Here is a 20,525-nt window from a genome sequence, read left to right on the forward strand (position 1 = left end):
AGGCACAGGCAGCGAGGGATATTTGATCACCTTATTCAATGTAGGTTAAGTAAGGCCTTATGACTGAGATCCCTTTTTCTCGTGGGGGTGAGTCACAGCTCCCAAGCACAAAAGGTTCTAATTGCAATCTTTCCTTGATAATTGACCTACTCACCTTTGAAGCCTATGCCCTGATTGCCTCCTAGCAGTCTCCACAAGCCCCTTCTGTGAGTGTGTCACTGCTGAGAGGGTCACTTTCAGCACTGATGCATAAAGGTGACCAAATTACTTTCTAGTGCTTACTTCACTACAGGTGGGAAGAATGTGGCAGGTCAGGGATCCAAATTTTCTGGTTAATCATCTACATGTGTAAACCTAGTAGAGGATATGCTACATACACCTACTTCACAGTGCAAGATAGAATGTTAACTTTGGATTGACTGATCTACAATGAGAGCTCAAGTAAAGGAAAGATAAGGGTTTTTCTTCTCTGAATTTCCTTAGAACTCATTTGGGGCATTGGCTTTCAGTGATGGGCTTGGCGTACATATCTGAATTAAGTGGGGGGAATTTTTTGAAGTACAAATCCTTTACTGATATGTCCAGGAAGGATGGTGACATATATTCAGAAAAAAACTGGTGATTTTGATCTGCACCCCCCCTATATCTTTTAAATGATTTTGTTAGAGTTGTGTTTCTCTCACCTCAGCAATATTGAGCTTTTTAGATCAGAAAATGTGTTGTGGGGGTGGCTAGCCTATGTGTTGTGAAATGTATCCTGCATGTTATAGTTTTGCAGCTCTTTTGGCATCTACCCACTAGAGGCCAATAGCACAAAAACCCTAGTTATGACAACCAAAAATATCTCCAGACATGGTAAAACCTGCAGGTAGGTTTGCCAGCAAAACAAAGTTTTGTAGGATATGTGCAATATGTGGCACCCCCACTGGAAGGCCAACATTGTCCTTCCCATACAATTAATTGACCCTTTTTACCCAATAATAAGAAATTATTGTTTACTTGAAATCCAAGTGAAACTGTAAATCCTCTGTCTTTATTTGCTCCACCTGGCAACCCTACCTGCTTACAGCTGAGAACCATTAGAACCAGGCTAAAAATGAAAATGGTTATGAAAGCATAAGTAAAACTAAAACCAAATACAATTTAATATCACCTCACTAGAAGCACATTTTAGATACGCACTTTATTTTTTATTATTATTTTTGAAGATTTATTTGTATTTGTTTATGCATACAAGATCTTGGGTGTAGGCCAGAGGTGAGAGGGGTGAGAGGATTCACCAGAGACAGAGTGGGGAGCAGAACAGGTGGATCTACAGAAATACACTGCTGAGGGGAGCAGCAGGGGAGATAGGAGAGGTCAGCTGCGCCATGTGGGTCAGCTCCCTGGCCAGGGATTGAACTGATGCCACAGTAGCTTGATATCACTGAGACTTTAACCTCTAAACCACCAGATACACACTTTAAAGAAAAACACATTTCCCATCTGCATTTTAAAGCAACAACCAGAAAGCAATTGTTTGAATGACAAGAACTCAGAAACATAACAAGTGCTCATGAAACAGTACCTAGATTCTGTAAAGGGAGAAATATTTGTTTACTGATAAATCCCAACTGCTTTGAACAGTGCTTGGCACATGGCACATACTAATCAAACAATACATATTTATTTAATGACTAAATGAAAATATTAGTAATGTTATACGTAGGATAAAAATGTTCATATGACTGTATGACTCCTTGTAAACAATGGGTAATGATATCCTTTCTCTGGGAAGAAGATGAGTCTGCCTGTGTCATGTTCAGGATGTTCTAGAAATAAATTGCCCATAGTCTAAATTAGCCCATAGTCTAAATGAGAGACATGTGGGAAAGGGGTGAGGGCAAGAATTGGATCTGGGGCATCCCTGGTGACCCAAGGGGTTAAGTCTCAGCACTACAAAGCAATCCACAGCCACTACAGCATGAGTTTAATCAGGCCAGGGAGCTACCCACATAGTGCAGCAGACCTCTCCTGTCTTGCCCGCTGCTCCCTTCAGCAGTGCATTTCAGTCAGTCTGCCAGTTCTGCTCCCCACTCTGTCTCTGGTGAATCCTCTAACCGCCCACACCACTGGCCTGTACACCAGTTCTTGTATGCATAAATAAATAAATCTTAAAAAAAAAAAAGAATCATAGGTTGTGAAAGAACTCCTGGAGTAACAGGAGTCCTCCCAACCTTCCCGTACAAAGCCCCTCCTCCAGGCTCATGCACATCTAAATTACACGTTTATGGAACTATAAAAAAACCAAAACAAACAAAAAGTATATGTAACTAAGGATTTCCTATCTTGCTTCTAAAAATGCTCACCAAAAGGTGTTTGACAATGTCTCATTTAATCCACATCAGTAATTTTGATTTTAAACTTTTAAATTTATTAGTCATTTACATAGAAATTACTATCTATGCCAGGCAGCATTCAAAGCCCTTTATAAATATTAATTCATTTAATCTTTATAACAACCCTGTAAAGTATGTATTATTAGTGTCCCTGTTTTACATGTAAGGAAAGGAAGGCACAGGGAATTAAGTTACTTGCCAAAGATCACGTGCTAGTAGGTAGGAGTGCTGGGACTTGAACACAGGGTGTCAGTCTGACTTCCAGTGATGCTACTGAGCTACTACAGAGTAAGAAATTCGTCTTTAAATGTTATCATTCTTTTTCTGCAAAGGGACATTTAGTACAGCAAAGTCATGATATAGGAATAAAAGAAGGGGAGAGATCGCTTAATCTTAAATGTTGGCTGGTTAAGTTCAAGTTAATGGAGTGCATTTTTAAATTTCCCTCCCTAAGTAAAATTTCATATTTCTTATTTAAAATAGAACTAATCTAAAAATCTGAAGATCATCCTGGAACCAACTCCAGTTTTTTAAGGTGTTTTTTAAGGAGTTCAAAGTAGGCAGGATCTAAGGCCCATACAAACTCCCTGAGGAGGACTCCAGGGAAGCAGGAAGAGGCAGCAGTTAGTGAATGAATACCCATTAGTTGAATTCTTATACGAGTCTGTTTTAGCCTGTCACTAGTTACTAGAGTTATAACTACCACACGTGTCAGTTGTCCTACTGGGGAGAGGTGGTGTTAAACCAAGTGACTTTCTGTGTGTCTGGAGCAAGAAATGGTCGCCAGCAAACAATGCATTACTTCACATTTCCACTTTTCTTTCTTCTTCCCTGCCTGGTTTTGTCTTCTCCATAGAAAGCATGAGCACTTAATCCTTGCTTCTAACTCCATTTATTTGGGAACCTAGGATAATATCAATGCTATGGGGAAAAATAAATTAGGAGTATGGGGTGAGAAAGCTCAGTCACTCTGTGCTTCAATTTCCTCACCTATTATAAGAATAAATGATTTAATAGACATAAGCCCTTAGAACAGTGCATGGCACAAGATAACAACAATATGAATTTTTATCATTAATTAAGATCTTATTTAATTATTTATTTCCCCTACATTTAGGGGAGTTGGCCTATTTCAGAAGAGAACTCTACAAACCACCAGGCTTTGCTATGCTGGGTTTGAAGGGTCAACTTTGCCCTGAATGTATCTATGGATCTGTCTGAAAGACAGAGAGCAGCAAAGCATGACACCATGCAAACTTTCACTGGGTGCATTTCTTCCCTCCTGCTGCTGAGGTTCTAAGGGAGCATCTGTAGCTAGAAAAGATAGCCTATCTGCTAAAGGTCTGCACACCTTAGGTTGTTACCCTGCTTGATTCTGACCTCTGCTTCCATTATCACATCTCATCTTCATCTCTCCTGATTATCCCTTATAAGACCTTTGTGATTACTGTGGGCCCATTTGGAAAATCTAGAGCAATCCTAGATCACAAGATCCTTAATTTAGTCATACCTGCTAACTCCTTTTTATCATGTAAGCTAACATATTCACAGGTTCCAGAGACTGTGACAAGGAAATCTTTGTTAGGGTGGAAGGCACTATTTGCCTACTATACTGGGCAAGGAATTTATCTCAGTTGTGGTGGATACATTTCTCTGAATCCTTCACAGGAAATGTAGGTCATGTTCTCACTGATACTCTTTTCCCAAAGAATTGCAGGGGCAACCTAAAGTGTCACACTTTTGTAGGATTGAGTGTCTGAAGGAGTATACTTCCATCTTCTGTGAGTGAAGAAGTGGTGATAGGAATGGCCATCTTCTGACAACATGCTGAAACCCTGCGATGTTCAGGGCTTGATACCAAAGTCACTGTAGGAGCTCCCTAGACAAGTTGAATTTTGGCACTCAGAACCTGGGAGTGGGCTATGTGGCCAAGTTATGCTTTTCATATGCTGTCAGATTGCACATGTTGTTAGTGTGCAGACTGAGGGGCACCCCAGGCCCCCAAGATTGTATGCTCTAAGTGGGTTCTGCCATCTGCCACAATAAAGACAAAGCACATTCTTAATGTGAGATACCTTTATTAGAATAAAAAAAAAAAACTTTAATAGAATTAGGATGCATAGCATACAAAAAGAAGAGAAAGGAAAATAGTTTCCCAATGAGGGCCTCCCTGGTGATGTAAAGATTTAAGTGCAGCACTGTGAAGCAATCTGAAGCCTCTGCAGTACAAGTTCAATCCCCGGCCAGCCAGGGAGCTACCCACCTCTAGCTAGCCAGCCAGGTCAGCAACAGACCTCTCCTGACTCACCCGCTGCTCCCCTGAGCAGTGTATTTCACTAGATCTGCCTGTTCTGCACCCTACTCAGTCTCTGGTGAATCCTCTCATCCCCTGCATCTCTGGCCTGTACCCCAGCTCTTGTATGCATAAATAAATAAATCTTTGAAAAAATAGTTTCCCAATGAAACACCCAAAGTTTCCTGATCCCTCATGGGTAAATGCCCAGTCAAACAGGGTTGGCCCAAAACAGGGACACTGAGGCCCAAAAGTTTGCCACAAGTCTAAGTTACCTTCTGGCAGGAAGTCACAGGAAACAAGCAAAAGGGGCCAGGCAAGTCTGGAAGAAAAGGAACAAAGTCAAAGTACAAATCAAGATAAAGTTTGCCATTGTCAGCCTCCCCATGGGTCTCTCGCCTATGTCTCTTCCAAGTCTCTATTTCAAATTCAAGATCGAGAAGTAAGCACAACTTGTTTTTTTTCTAAGATTTATTTATGCATATAAGAGCTGGGGTACAGGCCAGAGATGAGAGGGGTGAGAGGATCCGCCAGAGCCAGAGTGGGGAACAGAACAGGCAGACTGACCGAAATACACTGCTGAGGGAAGCAGCAGGCAAGACAGGAGAGGTCTGCTGTGCCATGTGGGTTTCTCCCTGGCTGGCCGGGGATCGAAATCGTGCTGCAGAGGCCACGGATTGCTTCATAGTGCGGTGCTTAACCCCTTGCACCACCAGGGAGGCCCCTAAGCACAGCTTCTTTTTCATGTCTCTCTGCTCCATGTGCTTCCTTCAAGTCCTTTTTAGCTTCCCCTTCATCACTCAGCTCCACCTTTCATTAGGTGGGGCAGGAAACATGGAATCTCTCCCTTTTAAATTACATTATTACAATGAGAGCGACGATTCATATTATAGCAGAACACAATAAAGCTCAGGTTCTGGACAAGACGAGATTTCTGGCTCTGGTTTGCCATTTACTAATTAGATAACTTTGGAAAACTTGCATAATTCTCCTATGCATATTTTCTTGTTTGTAAAGCGGTGATAAGAATAGTTCCTTTTGTGTTCAACCCATCACAGTGTGGGTGGGTTGAATCGATGGATTCACAATCTGAGGATACAGAAGGCCACCTGTAAGGGACTTGCCCTTTCCTGGAGGATGGGAAGGGCAGACCTAAAACCAATCTCCTGTGGATACCCAGGATTGAATGTAGTTAAGTTTTTAGTGAGTTAAAAGTTATATGGGGAGGGCCTCCCTGGTGGCACAGGGGTTAAAGACAGCACTAGCAAGCTATCGTCAGCCACTGCAGCATGAGTTTGATCCCCAGGCCAGCCAGGGAGCTACCCACATGGCACAGGAGACCTCTTCTGTCTCGCCTGCTGCTCCCTTCAGCAGTGTATTTCATTCAATTTGTCTGTTCTGTTCCCCACTCTGTCTCTGGTGAATCCTCTCACCACCTCCACACCTCTGGCCTGCACCCCAGTTCTTGTATACATAAATAAATTATAAAAAAGACCTTTAATAAAAAAAAGTTATATGAGGATTTTTGAGCAGATTAGTACCCCTAATTCTAGTGTTGTTCAATAGTCAACTATAATACTCAGTAGATAACTATTATTATTATTACTACTACTATTAGTATATCTGGAATAAATCTGAGGAAAGATGTTAAAGTAGAATCATATCATCCAACACCCAGCAAAAACCTTATAATTCCCCACAAATCTCTCTCCCATTCATCAGAGTGGATGCCCCCCCCCCAATGTTTTTTTCCATCTCTTTGGAAACTCTTACCCTTTCTGTGTCCCTTCCATTCCTCTTGAATTCCTCCTGCAGGGCATCTCCCATATGGCCTCTTATTAAAGTTCCATCCTTTCAGTTTCTCCATTTAGCAGAGAAGTATAATGAAGGCACAATATTGAGCAATAAAAAGATACTTTTTAAAAGGGACAGAAGTGAGGGAGGCAAGTTTGTGAATTCTTATGAGTCTGTTTTTACCCTGTCACTTTAAGTGATAGGTATCCTTATACTCCCCAGCTTGCAACCTTGTGCAAATGTGTCAAATATTTGGAGACCCAAATAAATTAAGCTTATTTATGTTCTGTTTAGGATTCCAAGGCACTGATTAGAGTCTTTGATCTTTGATGGCTAAAGAAAAACATACCTGTTCAAACAGTGGCTGCTCCAGAACAGTCCTCATAAGCAGCTAGCTACAGGTTTCCCCTGTCCAAGGAGGACACCTAGAGGCTACTTGAGATGTGGTAACCTATCCTGAAATGCTTTCCAAGTCATCTTCTTCAGAGATCCAATCATAAATCATAGAGGCAATGACAGCAACTAAAAAAAAAATATTAATATATAGCTAATATTTCAGGTGAGAAACAGACCTTAAAGAGATTGCATTTATTTTCCAGGCACAGTAGAAGGATATTACAGGATACAAAAGAGCTCTTAAATGCAATAGGTAGAGGGGGAACAATTGTGAAGGGCTTTGGGGGGATAGTTAGGAAATTTAAGTGTTGACCAAAGGTTGATTTGATTGAGTTAATGGGCATTTTCCTGGGTGTAGTTAGGGCATGTATTGGAGAATGTTCTGGTTCTAGGGACAGGCAGGCTGATCTCTATAAAGTTACTATAGGAGGATATATGACAGCTATCTGCAGATGTTTTGACAGAAGGGAAGTATGTGTACACATTTGGAGAGAGAAAAAGCTGATACAGCAAGATATCAACAACTGGTGAATGTAGATGGGGAGATAATGGGTATTCATTAGATTATTTTTTCAAGTTTTGTGAATTTTTTTCAAAATAAATAAATTGGGGGCCTCCCTGGTGGCATAGGGGTTAAAGACAGCACTCTCAAGCTATCGCCAGCCACTGCAGCACAAGTTCAATCCTGGTCCACCAGGGAGCTACCCACATGGTACACTGCTGCGGGGAGCAGTAGTGTAAACAGGAGAGGTCTGCTGCACCATGTGGGTAGCTCCCTGAAGGGCAAAGGATCGAACTTGGGCTGTAGAGGCTGCTGATAGCTTCACAGTGCTGTGCTTAACCCCTTGTGCCATCAGGGGGGCCCAAGAAAGGAATTTTGTTTACCTTTTTGCTGCTGTAAACTTAGTCCCTGACATAGTACCTGGCACATAGTAAGAACTTATAAATGTTCAATGATGAATAGCGAATGGTAGGGTGAACAGCTTTTTAGAAAGCCAAACTGGAATATAGCCATACCAGACTCTCCCTTTCCCCCAAATATATTTATGGGTATAAATAATACGTGTGTTATTGATTTAACATAAAATATGAAAAATATTTTATACCAACAGGGTTTTATTGAATTGTGTTAAAACAATATCTTAGAAAGAAGTCATATATTTTGTAACACTAAATCTTTCTCCTCAGGATGGACTCTACTTATTTTTTTTCTACACAATAGCAGGGGTACAGGCCAGGGGCACAGAGTGTGAGAGGATTTACCAGAGACAGAGTGGGGAGTAGAACAGCAGACGGACTGAAGGCACTGCTAAGGGGAGCAGCGGGCGCGACAGGATATGTCTGCTGCACCGTGTGGAAATGTCCCTGGCCGGCCGGGAATCAAACCCGCTCTGCAGAGGCTGCAGACAGCTTCACAGGCTGCAGACAGCTTCATAGCACTGCTCTCTACCCGCTGCGCCACCAGGGAGGCCCGGATAGACTCTACTTATTGAGCTAATCATTATATTTTTTATTTTATATATTTTTTACATCATTTTTCAATTTTGTACAATGTATGCATTTTCATTTTGGTTATAGTCCCCGTAAAATTCCCACCTCCTTATTTTGATCCTATCCCCTTCTCCCCTCTGTAGTGTGTCTCTGATTTATAGTTGCTTATTGATTTTGATTTTAACTATATTATATTTAGTCTTGTTCCTGGTCCCTTATTTAGGTTTTCTAAATTTCTGCTATGAGTGAGACCATTCAGTATTTTTCTTTTTCCTTCTGGCTTATCATTTTATCTTTATTATAGTTTTATTCTTATTTATCAACACATTTCTGATCAACTAATTTCATACATATTTATATGTTCATGCATCTATTTATGTATCTATCAATAATTCTATATTTAAGTTATTACTCCTGTGAAAGAAAGTTTCTGATTTGTGTAAACTTACTTATATCTAGCCATTTTATTTTTGCCCCAATTCTAAAACTCTTAATTGAGTAGTTTAGATTTTCTAAATATATAATCGTAACTACAATTAATAAACTTCCCAATATTTATACCTTTCCTTTTTTATTACATCATCTAGAATAATGGTCTTCAAATTGACATATGCATAACTTTGGGGCACAAAAGACTGCCAATTGGTGCAGGAATGTTATCAGTCTCTAGATCTTTTTTTTTTAAATTTTTTTTTAATAGAGGCATGTTTTTATTTATTTATTTATTTGCTTGTTCGTTTGTTTTGTTTATACATGCACTGGGTACAGTCAGAAGCGCGGGAGGGTGAGAGAACTCACCAGAGCCAGAGCGGGGAGCAGAGCAGGCAGAAGGACTGAAGTACATTGCTGAGGGGAGCAGCGGGTGGCAGGAGAGGTCTGCGCGCCATGTGGGACCCTCCTCAGGTGGCCAGGGAGCAGCCGGGGATCGAACCAGCGCCGCAGAGGCCGCGGGCAGCTTTGCAACCCAGCGCTCAACCGCTGCACCACAGGGGAGGCCCCAGTCTCTAGATCTTTAACTCCTCTGTGTTCTTTTTCCTAAAGTTGATTATCATGTATTTCCCCTTCTTATACTTGAAAAGGTACTCTTTGGTAATACTTAAGATTGCAGTTAAACTTTCCAAGAGTATAGACATTCTAGTCATCTAATCCATCCCTAATTTTTTTTAAATAGATTTTCTTTTCTTTTTTTTTTTTTAAGATTTATTTATTTATTTATACATGCAAGCACTCGGTACAGTCAGAAGCACGGGAGGGTGAGCAGGGAGCAGAGCAGGCAGAAGGACTGACGTACACTGCTGAGGGGAGCAGCGGGCAGCAGGAGAGGTCTGCGAGCCATGTGGGACCCTTGCCTGGTGGCCGGGGATCGAACTGGCGCTGCAGAGGCTGCGGGCAGCTTTGCAACCCAGCGCTCAACCGCTGCGCCTCCAGGGAAGCCCAGCATTACCTTTTTTTAAAAATCAATTTGTTGTTATTGAAATACCATTGTTTTACAACTTTGCTAATGCTCTGTTTTTTTATTTGTGTGTGTGTGTGTAGAAGAACTGGGATGTAGGCCAGGTGTGTGTGTGTTGGGGACGTGGGGGTGGTAAGAGCATTTACCAGAGAGACAGTGGGGAGCAGAACAGGCAGATCTATTGAAATACACACTGCTGAGGGGAAGAACAGGCAAGAAAGGAGAGGTCTGCTGTGCCACAGGTGGATTAGCACCCTGACTGGGGATCAAACTCAGGTCTTAGCGGTCACAATGCTGAGGTTTAACTTCTAGGCCGCCAGGGAAGCCCATTAGTGTTCTGACAACATAGTACTTCCCCCTTCAGGGGTAGTTACTGTAGAACTTCTACCACCCAACTACCACGCACATTACCTTTCTTTTATTTGGTAGGGGATTTGATACAAGTTATGGGTTCAGAATTTTTTCTAACTTTTTTTTGAGATTATAATTGGCAAATAAAAATTATGTATATTTAAGGCATACAAATGATTTTAAAATTTAATTTACTGTTTTAATTTTTAAAAAGTGTTTTTTACTGAAATAACATTGTATTATAACATCCTATAGGTTTCAGATATGTATCATTATAAATCAACATCCTTATATACTACATTAAATTCAACACTAAAAATCCAATTCTATCCTTCACCATACAAAGTCCCCTTCTACCTCAATTTAACCCACCCTTACCTTCCCTTTCAATAACCACTAATTTGATTTTATAGTCTACAAGTTTATTTTTGTTTTGTTTTGTTCATTCATTTTGTTTCTTTGTACCACATATACATAAAATAATATGTTTGTCTTTCTCTAACTGATTGATTTCACTATACAATATCCTCTAGATTCATCCATGTTTTGCAAATGGCAGGATTTCATATTTTTTTTAATAACTCAGCAATATTTCATTGTTTATATATACCACATATTCTTTATCTAATCATCTGTCAATGGGCAGTTAGGTTGTTTTCAGCTTTTTTGTTATAATTTACTTTAAACAATGTTACAATTAATGTTTTACAAATGATGTTTTGACATATGTATACATTGTCAAATGATTACCATAATCAAGCTAACATACAGAAAATTTTAAATGATGCTAATTTTTCAATTTATAATTGTATCAAGAAAATAAAATTATTAACATTCAGTTGTCCATGCTTTTTTGTTCTCTAACTTACCTAACTTCTTAGGATTATTTATTTCCTCCTCCATTTCTTCAATTTCTATCTTATATTTCTATGAGATTTCTATATATTAGTTTAGATTATTGTACTAATTGCATTAATTCATCTAATAATTGTGAAACTGAAGGTCAGTTTTTCTTTCTTAAATTTTACAGTTGATCCTTTTTGGTTTTAATGTCTTGCAGCTGCTTTTCAAGAGGGATCATTCCTGGTGTTGAGGTAAAAGATATAAGGTGTCTTAAGACTTAGACCCAAAAAATCAGAGAGTCAATTCTTCCATAACATTGGTCATACAAGACGGTTATCATTTTGCCTGCCACAGAAAAGAGGTTGAAACCACAGGACCAGCCCAGATTCAAGGAGAGAGGGAAAAATCTGCACACTAAAGTACATTGTATGTTATCATAAGTTAAACCTCTCTTTCTTAGAGAAAATGATTTAAATGATTTCAGAGATCATTTGAACTTGTGAAATCAAATTTGTGAAATTGAAGTTGGATTCTAAATGTTACAATTTTATTTATGAAATTGAGAAAGTCATATTTAACTTGGCAATCCTTTTCTGGTGACTTTTTAAAAAAGTTCTGAAGGAGTCTTAGTTCCAAAAAATGTCATTTTTACTACATTCTTTGCAGCCTACATATAACGATAAGCAAATTGGGTCTCACTTGACCTTAATCTTAGGGTACAGGTTGTTGGTATGGCCACACTTACAGCAGTTGACAGCACAGGGGGGCAGGCAAACATAACACTTGCTGCAGATGGACTCATCGAGGTTGTAATTTGGGGGTCAGCGGTGGAGGGATACTCGGTGATGACACCCTGCAAGTGCAACTCCAAGTGCAGGGCAGACTCTATATGAGTATTTTAGTTTGAGAGCAGACATCATGCTGCAGTGATTTGCCAGCAAAAAATCAGTGCTGCTGGTCAGGTCAGATGACCCCCATTTTGGATTTTGATTTTTTTAAGATTGATTGATTTATGCATACAAGAGCTGGGATACAGGTCGGAGATGCGGGGCGTGAGCGGACTCACCAGAGACAGAGTGGGGAACAGAACAGGCAGACTGACTGAAATACATTGCTGAGGGGAGCAGCGGGCAAGACAGGAGAGGTCTTCTTGGTCATATGGATTACTCCCTGGCCTGCTGGGGATCGAACTCGTGCTGCAGAGGTTACGGATTTCTTCATAGTGCAATGCTTAACCCCTTGCACCACCAGGGAGGCCCAGATTTTGATTTTGATTTTGACATTCTCTGTCATGTCACAGTGTTCAAACTCCAGGGTGATGGACTTGCCCATCGGGGTCTTCACAAAGGTCTACATCTCTGTGTTGGCTGAGGCACCTCATTTAGGACACCACATTTAGAAGGACCTTGTGCCTGGCTTAATGATCTGCTCTTGCCATCTTGAAATTATTTATTCTTGAAATTCTTGAACAAAACCCCCACATTTCCATTTTGAACTGGGTCCTACAAATTGAGTAATCAGTCCTGAACACACCAAAACCTTTCGTTATAACATAAAACCATAGAATTCCTTTTCGTTTTTTCTCTGTAACTCCCTTTTCTGAGAGTGAGAAACCCAATGGCATTCTGAACACATTTATTTGATGATGCTCCTTACATGTAACAATTCTACATGACTGCCCCTGCTTCCTCCTTTTGTGGAAGTTCTCCTCATTCCTTCAGGCTCTGATGCCCCATGCTGGACCACCACTTATACGTGGTGGCCCTTTGCCCCCTAGTCAGGCTCTGACATCATGCTGGAATATTGCTTCATGGTCGTGCCTTCCTCATCTCACTCACTTTGGCTTTGGCACTCTTCCTGATCCTGCTGGATCTTTTCCTAACATGCATTCTCCTTTATCTTACCTGGGCTTGCACAACTTACTCTGGGCTGCCCCTCTGTAGATACAGTGCTCAAACAAACAAGCATAAGGATATAGACTAGAATTGAATGAAAAATATGTGTATACTACAAGCATAAGTATTGTTTCCTGAACAACCTACGTGCCCTAGGAGAGATGAGTGGAGCAGGGCAGGAAAATGTGATATATACATATAAACAGTGGAATACTACTCAGTGATAAAGAAAGTTGACCCTTGCTAAGTGAAAAAAGTCAAAAGAAGAAAGACAAATACTGGATGGTGCCACTTATATGTGGAGTAGAGAGAAACAAAACAGATTCAGATGAAACCAAACCAACAACAAACCCTAGAACTCTATGGAATTGAGGTTATAAGACAAGGGGAGGAGGAGGGAAAATATGGTGGGGGGGTAAATGGATAGTGGTGGAGGACTGTGAATGCTTTGGTGGTGGGTGTGGTATGGTGCATGCATCTGTAGTGTGATCTTATGCTTCTGAATAATTTTTTGTGTTGCAAACCATTGTTACCTCAATTTAAAAAAGGAATAAAAGTAAAAGAAAAATGTATTGCTTCCTGAAATTTAAAAAATTCAGTCATATGTTGAAGTGTGTATGTGTGTATAACTGGATTAAAATATGAAATAGATTTTTTTAGCTGTGGAGTGGGATAAATAAAAATTTAACAACACTGGTGCATATAGTATGATCTCAATTTTGCTCTAGAAAAAAAGTGAATAACCCACCTTCCTCCACAAAATAACTATGTGAGGTGGTGGGTGTGTTAACTAACATCATGGTAATGACTTCCCAATACATACGTATATCAAATCATCACCTTTAACTCACACTATGCTATATGTCAATTATATCACAATAAAGCTAGAACAAAAAGTACATAACTTTTTAACCATGGATGGGAGGGTTAAAGGACAGCCTTAACTTTTCAGCCTAGATTCTGTATTACTTAGTATACAGAACTTGCTGAGTAAGTTGTATATTATGTATTTAAAAAATAAAACAAAGGGAAAAAACTGAAAGGAAAAACTCCCAAAATATTTATATCTGAGTGGTGGATAATATTCGGAGATCAGTCACATTCTTCTTTGTTATTTTCTACATTTTCTAAAACTCCTAAAAAGATCCTTTATTACATGGATAACTTTCAAGAGAAATATATATGACAAACTATAGAAAATGGAGATTTCTGATCTTCTATTAAAAAAATATTTCATCACCACTTTGTGTCTGCCAGGCACTGCTGCACAACCTGCTGGGGTTATGCCCATAAATAAGACTGAGCCTTTCTCTGCTCTCACAGAGCTCAGGTTGACCCAAGTCATTATAATAATGTGTGATAAGGAGATAAGGAGTTGCTATGGAATCACAGGGCAGTGTGAAGGTGTGTTCCTCACAATTCCTCTCAGAAGAAGACAGGCCTCCTATAAATGTAATGCATTTTAGGTAGCGGGAACATTGAGAATAAATGCAAAAGACTTCCTCTTCTGCAGAAAGCAAGTCACAAGAGATATAGTTATGAAGTTGGAGCAGAAGCAGGGATATTGAGGAAGTTCTGGCAAGCAAACCCTCTTCAGAAAAACAGAGAAATGTCTTTGCATTTTCTTCAGTCTGTCTTTGCAGTTTTTCTAGATATCCAAATGGAAAATAGAGTAGTTCTTTTAAGCCACTATGCTGGTCACTTATTCACTAATATTCCTAAAGGAAAGCATTAATACTCACAAGAAAATGCTATAATAAATAAGGCAAAATATTTCATTTCTGTGAGGTATTCAGCTTTTTGTTACATCATCAACTCTTGCTAAAACTTTCTCTTTAATTGGGGGAATGTTTATTATTGATCATTTCAAAACATTAACATCCTGGGAAAAGTCCAAATGAGGCAGCACAATTTACTTGCTCTTCTGACATCATTCTCCAATATGCCAATTCCATATGAGAAATTTGTAAGAAATAAACATGGTTGCAGCAGAGCACTTGTATTGATTGCATTGGTTGTGTTGATTATGATTATGACAGAAAATCAGTTCTAACTAGCTTAAGCAAAAAATGGATTATAAATGTAAATGCTTGGTTTTCTTGCAGCATACTAATTTCCTCTCTTTTAAACCAAATCAGGGAAATTATGGCTGCTAAAATATCTTTTATATCTCACAGCTCAGGTTCTCAAAGAGAGACTGACCTCTAAATTCCAGTTCAAAAATACCCAGGGAAGAACTATAACTGGTCAAGCTTGGGGCAGCTGCAACCATCTCTAGACCTGTCACTTGGGGCTTGAATTAGAAAATCCTCACACAAGCCTTGAAGGTAGACTTTAAGAAGTCCATATTGTAGGTAAGGAAATTGAGAGAAGCATTTTTAAAAGGGAAAGGAAGCATAACATAGTAGGAAATGCTGAAGTTTGCCCAAACAAATTGGTAGTGTTACAGAGCAATTCCGATTTGAAAAGGGTTGCCTGACTGTGGGTCCTCACCTGTGCTTAAAGGGGACTTATTAATGCTAAACTGCAGGCACACACAAAAGGTTAATAAAAGGTTTATTTACAAGGGAAGGGGAAATGAGGAAATGAATAACTCAGGGAGAAGAGGGAGATAAATTTGTAAATGCATCCTATCCATTCTGCTGACCTGGAACCCAATGACCCACTGAGCTGGCAAAAAGCTGAGCACCGTATGGCCAAGAGGCTAGCCCCTGCCTCTTGGTTAAATACCCAAACAGAGAACATGGCTGCTTAACTCCACCCTCAGGTCCTCGCCACTCTCCCTTTAGTGATCGTGGGATTTGTAGTTCCCAGTGTATTGATGGAGTGGAGGTGGAGTCCACAAAGCCTGTATGGAGTTTGCTCAGGACAGCCTTTCCCCCTAACAGTAGCACACCTGGAATGAACCCTCCTTTCTTTGGGGAACTGTTTCCCATTACCCCTTATAGATAAGTTCTCATGTTGTTCTGTGATTTGTTGGTGTTTCAGCAGAATTTGGAAATCTTCCTAAGCCATTACATGTATACTTTGGGTAGTAGGAAGTAAGAACTAATGTTCTTAGTTTTGCCTGGGTGTTGATGACATATATGTATTTAATTTATAAAATTCATAAAATAGTAGTAACACACACACTCTACACTTATTTTATGTGAATACTATGCTTCAATAAAGAGAGGGAATAAAAGATGGGTGTATTGATTTTCAAATCAGAGGATAGAGCATAAACAGAGACACAGAGGCTTGTTGATTCCACCTAGGAACAGCTCATAGACTAAAAAGAAGAGGGGATCTCGGGAGTGGGAAGAGGGCCAAGGAAATGAATTCAATGGTAGGAGGAAGATTGGCCTGGGTCCCTTCTGATTCTAAGAATCTGTGCTTTTATGATTAGTCCAAGGGTATGTAACTTGTTAATTATTAAAAAAGAATAAGATCATAGGATAGATTGAAAGCATGACCATAATAGTTTCTCCTGTTGAGACATAGAGTCTATTTCCCCATCCTTTAAATCTGGGCTGACCTTGCAACTTACTTTTTTTTTTTTTTAAAGATTTATTTATTTATTTATACAAGCACTGGGTACAGTCAGAAGCGCGGGAGGGTGAGAGAATTCACCAGAGCCAGAGCGGGGAGCAGAGCAGGCAGAAGGACTGAAGTACACTGCTGAGGGGAGCAGCGGGCGGCAGGAGAGGTCTGCGCGCCATGCGGGACCCTCCTCTGGTGGCCGGGGAGCAGCCGGGGAGCAGCCAGGGATCGAACCAGCGCTGCAGAGGCTGCGGGCAGCTTCGCATCCCAGTGCTCAACCGCTGTGCCACCGGGGAGGCCCGCAACTTACTTTTATTAATAGGATGTGGTAAAAGTGATGTGACAGTTTTGGAGAGTGGGTCTCAAGAGATCTTTTAGTTTTTGTTCTTGATCTCTTAGAATCCTGAGACTGCCATATGAGAAAGCTCAGTGTGATGAGCTTCCTTGGGTTGAAGACTTAACTCCCAGTGCTTCATAATGTGACTTTTTTTTAATAAATTTTATTTTTATATTCCCCATACAATTGCAACCCCCTTATTTTGACCCCAATCCCTCCCCTCCCCAACCCCCACCCCCCATAGAGTGTCTCTGGTTCATAGTTTTTTTGTTGATTTTCATTTTCACTTTCTTATAGTTATTCATTTTCCTGGTCCCTTATTTAAGTTTTCTCGATTCCTGCTATGAGTGAGACCATCCAGTATTTTTCTTTTTCTTTCTGGCTTATTTTGCTGAGCATGATTTCAGCGCCATCCATGTTGCTGCAAATTGCATGTGTTTATCTTTTTTGAATGCTGAGTAATATTCCATGGTGTTTATGTACCACATCTTCTTGATCCAGTCATCTATTTTTGGGCATTTGGGCTGTTCCCAAAGCTTAGCTATTATAAATTGTGCTGCTATAAACATAGGGGTGCAGTTGCTCTTTGGAATTGATGTTTCTGTGTCCTTTGGATAAATACCTAGGAGTGGACTTGCTGGATCATATGGAAGCTCTATGTTTAGTAGGTCAAGAAATCTCCACACAGCTCTCCATAGTGGTTGGACCAGTTTGCACTCCCACCAACAGTGCAGGAGAGTTCCTTTTTCTCCACATCCTTGCCAACATTTGTTGTTGCTAGCTTTTTTAATATGTGCCATTCTCACTGGTGTAAGATGGTATTTCATGGTAGTTTTGATTTACATTTCCCTAATTACAAGTGATGTTGAATATTTTTTCATATGCCTGTTGGCCATTTGCATTTCCTCTTCAGAGAAGTTTCTTTTTAGCTCTTCTGCCCATTTTTTGACAGGATTATTTTCTTTGTTGTTGTTGAGTCTCATCAGCTCTTTGCAGATTTTTGTCATCAGTCCTTTATCATTACTGTTGTGTGCAAAAATGTTCTCCCAGTTGGTGGGGTTTCTCTTTGTTTTTGTTATTGTCTCTTTTGCTGTGCAGAAGCTCTTTAATTTGATGTAGTCCCAGCTGTTTATCTTTGCCTTCATTATCACTGCTTTGGGTGATGTGTCTGCAAAGAAGTCTTTGATGTGCATATCATAATGTAACCTTTTTTGAAAATAGGATCTTCACATAGGCAATCAGGTTAAAATCAGGTTATCAGGGTGTGCCCTAATCCAATATGACAGACATCCTTGATAAAAAAGGGAAATTTAGATAAACACACACGCAAATGCACACACACACACAGAAGCATGTCGTGTGAAGATGAACACAGAGATGGGGCAATGCTTTGATGCATAAGAAGAAACCACCAGAACTTAGGAGAAAGGCAGAAGACATAGCCTTTCTCACAGCCCTCAAAAGGAATCAATCCTACTAACACCATTATTTCAGAGTTCTAGTCCCAGAACTGTGGTAATGTTAATTTCTGTTAAGTCCCCAGCCTGCAGTACTTTGTTGTGGCAGTGCGGCAAATACACCCCTCAATCTCTAGTAGGTTAGACTGGTTGTATTAGTTTGTTAATGCTGCCATAATAAAGTACTATAGACTAGGTGACTTAAACAACAGAAATAACCTTTTTCAAAGTTCTAGAGGTTAGAAGTCTGAGATCCAGGTATTGGAAGGGTTGGTTTCTTCTGAGGCCTCTCCTTGATTTGCAGATGGGTTGCTTTCCCTGTGTGTTCAGATGTGTTCCCTCTGTGTATGTCCAAATTTCCTCTTCTTACAAGAATACCAGTCATCCCTTCATGGCCCACCCAAGTGATCTTATTTTAACTTGTTCACTTCTTTAACTATTTTATCCCCAAATACAGCACCATTGTGAGGTACTGGAATTAGGGCTTTAACTTATTAAATTGGGGGAAGGGGAAATTCATCCCATTGCAAGAGACCATGTGGAGGAGAACTGAGACATTGCCTTGATAACAGCACCAGCTTCCCAGCATGTGGATGAGGCCACAGTGAAACCTCCAGATCAGCTGACCCTGCAGCTGATGTGGTTACATGTGTGAGCCTGGGTAGGATCAGAACCATCCTATCAGAACCATACAGCCAATGCATGTATAGACTTGCAAGAAATAACGAATCACTGTTGTTTTAAATCATGAGGTTTGGGGGCCTCTCTGATGGCTCAAGGGGTTAAGACGCAACCTATGAAGCTGTCTGCAGCCTCTACAGCATGAGTTTGATTCCCTGCTGGCCAGGGAGCAACCCACATGGCATAGCAGACCTCTCCTGACTCGCCCACTGCTCTCTTCAGCAGTGTACTTCAGTCAATCTGCCTGTTCTGTTCCCCACTCTGACTCTGGTGAATCTTCTCACCACCCCCCACACTTCTGGCCTGTACCCCAGCTCTTGTATGCATAAATAAATAAATCCTTAAAAAAATAATTCATGAGGCTTGGAGGGTTTGTTACGTAGCAATAGATAAGTGAAACAACCCCACTTCACATAAATTCTAAACCAGACCTGATTTCACTACATGTTAAATGGATTAAGTCAGGGATTTCATTATTACCCTAGAAAAGGAATGAGTACTAATGTATTAATTTAAAATGAATAAATGTTATTATTGCTATTGGTAACATTTATAGCACTGCCAATTGCTTGAAATAGTCTGTTAATAATTTATAAACTTTTTTAATCAAAGAAGTATTGAATCATAGACCCCTGGGGTTAACAAGAACAACAAAAGGTCATTTAATCTATCGCTTCATCTTCAAAGAGAATGACTTCTTATCCCAGCCAGTTAAGAATTCTCCTCCTCCTCTTCATTGTCATCCAAAAAAACTTTTAAAGCCTTGATCTGTTGATGTGTAAATGGAATTGTATTTGGCACTCGATAGGCCTTTAAAGATTTAATACATTGACAATGCAAAGACAAACCACACAGAAACAAAATCCAAAGTATTGCATGTATCAACAACTTTAAAAAATGGAGGTAGATATAGATACAAACTAGATTTGTCTGTCTATCTGTTTATATATCTATCCATCTATCATCTATCTATCTGTCTGTCTACCTCTCTATCTCCATTTTGTAAAGCTGTTAGTACATACAGTACTTTGGATTTTATTATTACATCTATATTACACACACATATGGTGTCTCTCTATACATGCAATGGAATATTATTCAGCCATGGGAAAGAAGGAAATTCTGCCATTTGTGATAACATGGATGGATCTTGAGGGCATTATGCTAAGTGAAATAAGTCAAACAGAGAAAGACACATACTATACACTATCATTTATATGTGGAAACTAACAAAGTCAAACTCACAGAAACAGAGTAGAATAGCAGTAATCAGGGGCTGGGGGCGGGGGTGGGTAGGGAAATAGGGAGATGTTGGTCAAAGAATACAAACTTCCACTTAAAAGATGAACAAGTTCTGGGATGTAATGTCGGGCATGGTGACTACAGTTAACAATATTATATTATAGCTGGAAAGTAGATGTTAAATGTTCTCCTACAAAAAAGAAATGGTAATTGTGTGATGTGACAGAGGTGTTAGCAGATGTGATCATTTTGCAATATTTAAATGTATCAAATCAACAGTTGTATACCTTAAACTTACACAATGTTGTATGTAAATTATATCTCAACAAAGCTGGAGGAAAAAGAATATTGTTACATATAAATTTTTTTCTTCCAGTTTATCTATATGTATA

The sequence above is a fragment of the Talpa europaea genome (assembly GCF_964194135.1).
Source record: "Talpa europaea genome assembly, chromosome: 12".
In the NCBI taxonomy this organism is placed as follows: domain Eukaryota; kingdom Metazoa; phylum Chordata; class Mammalia; order Eulipotyphla; family Talpidae; genus Talpa; species Talpa europaea.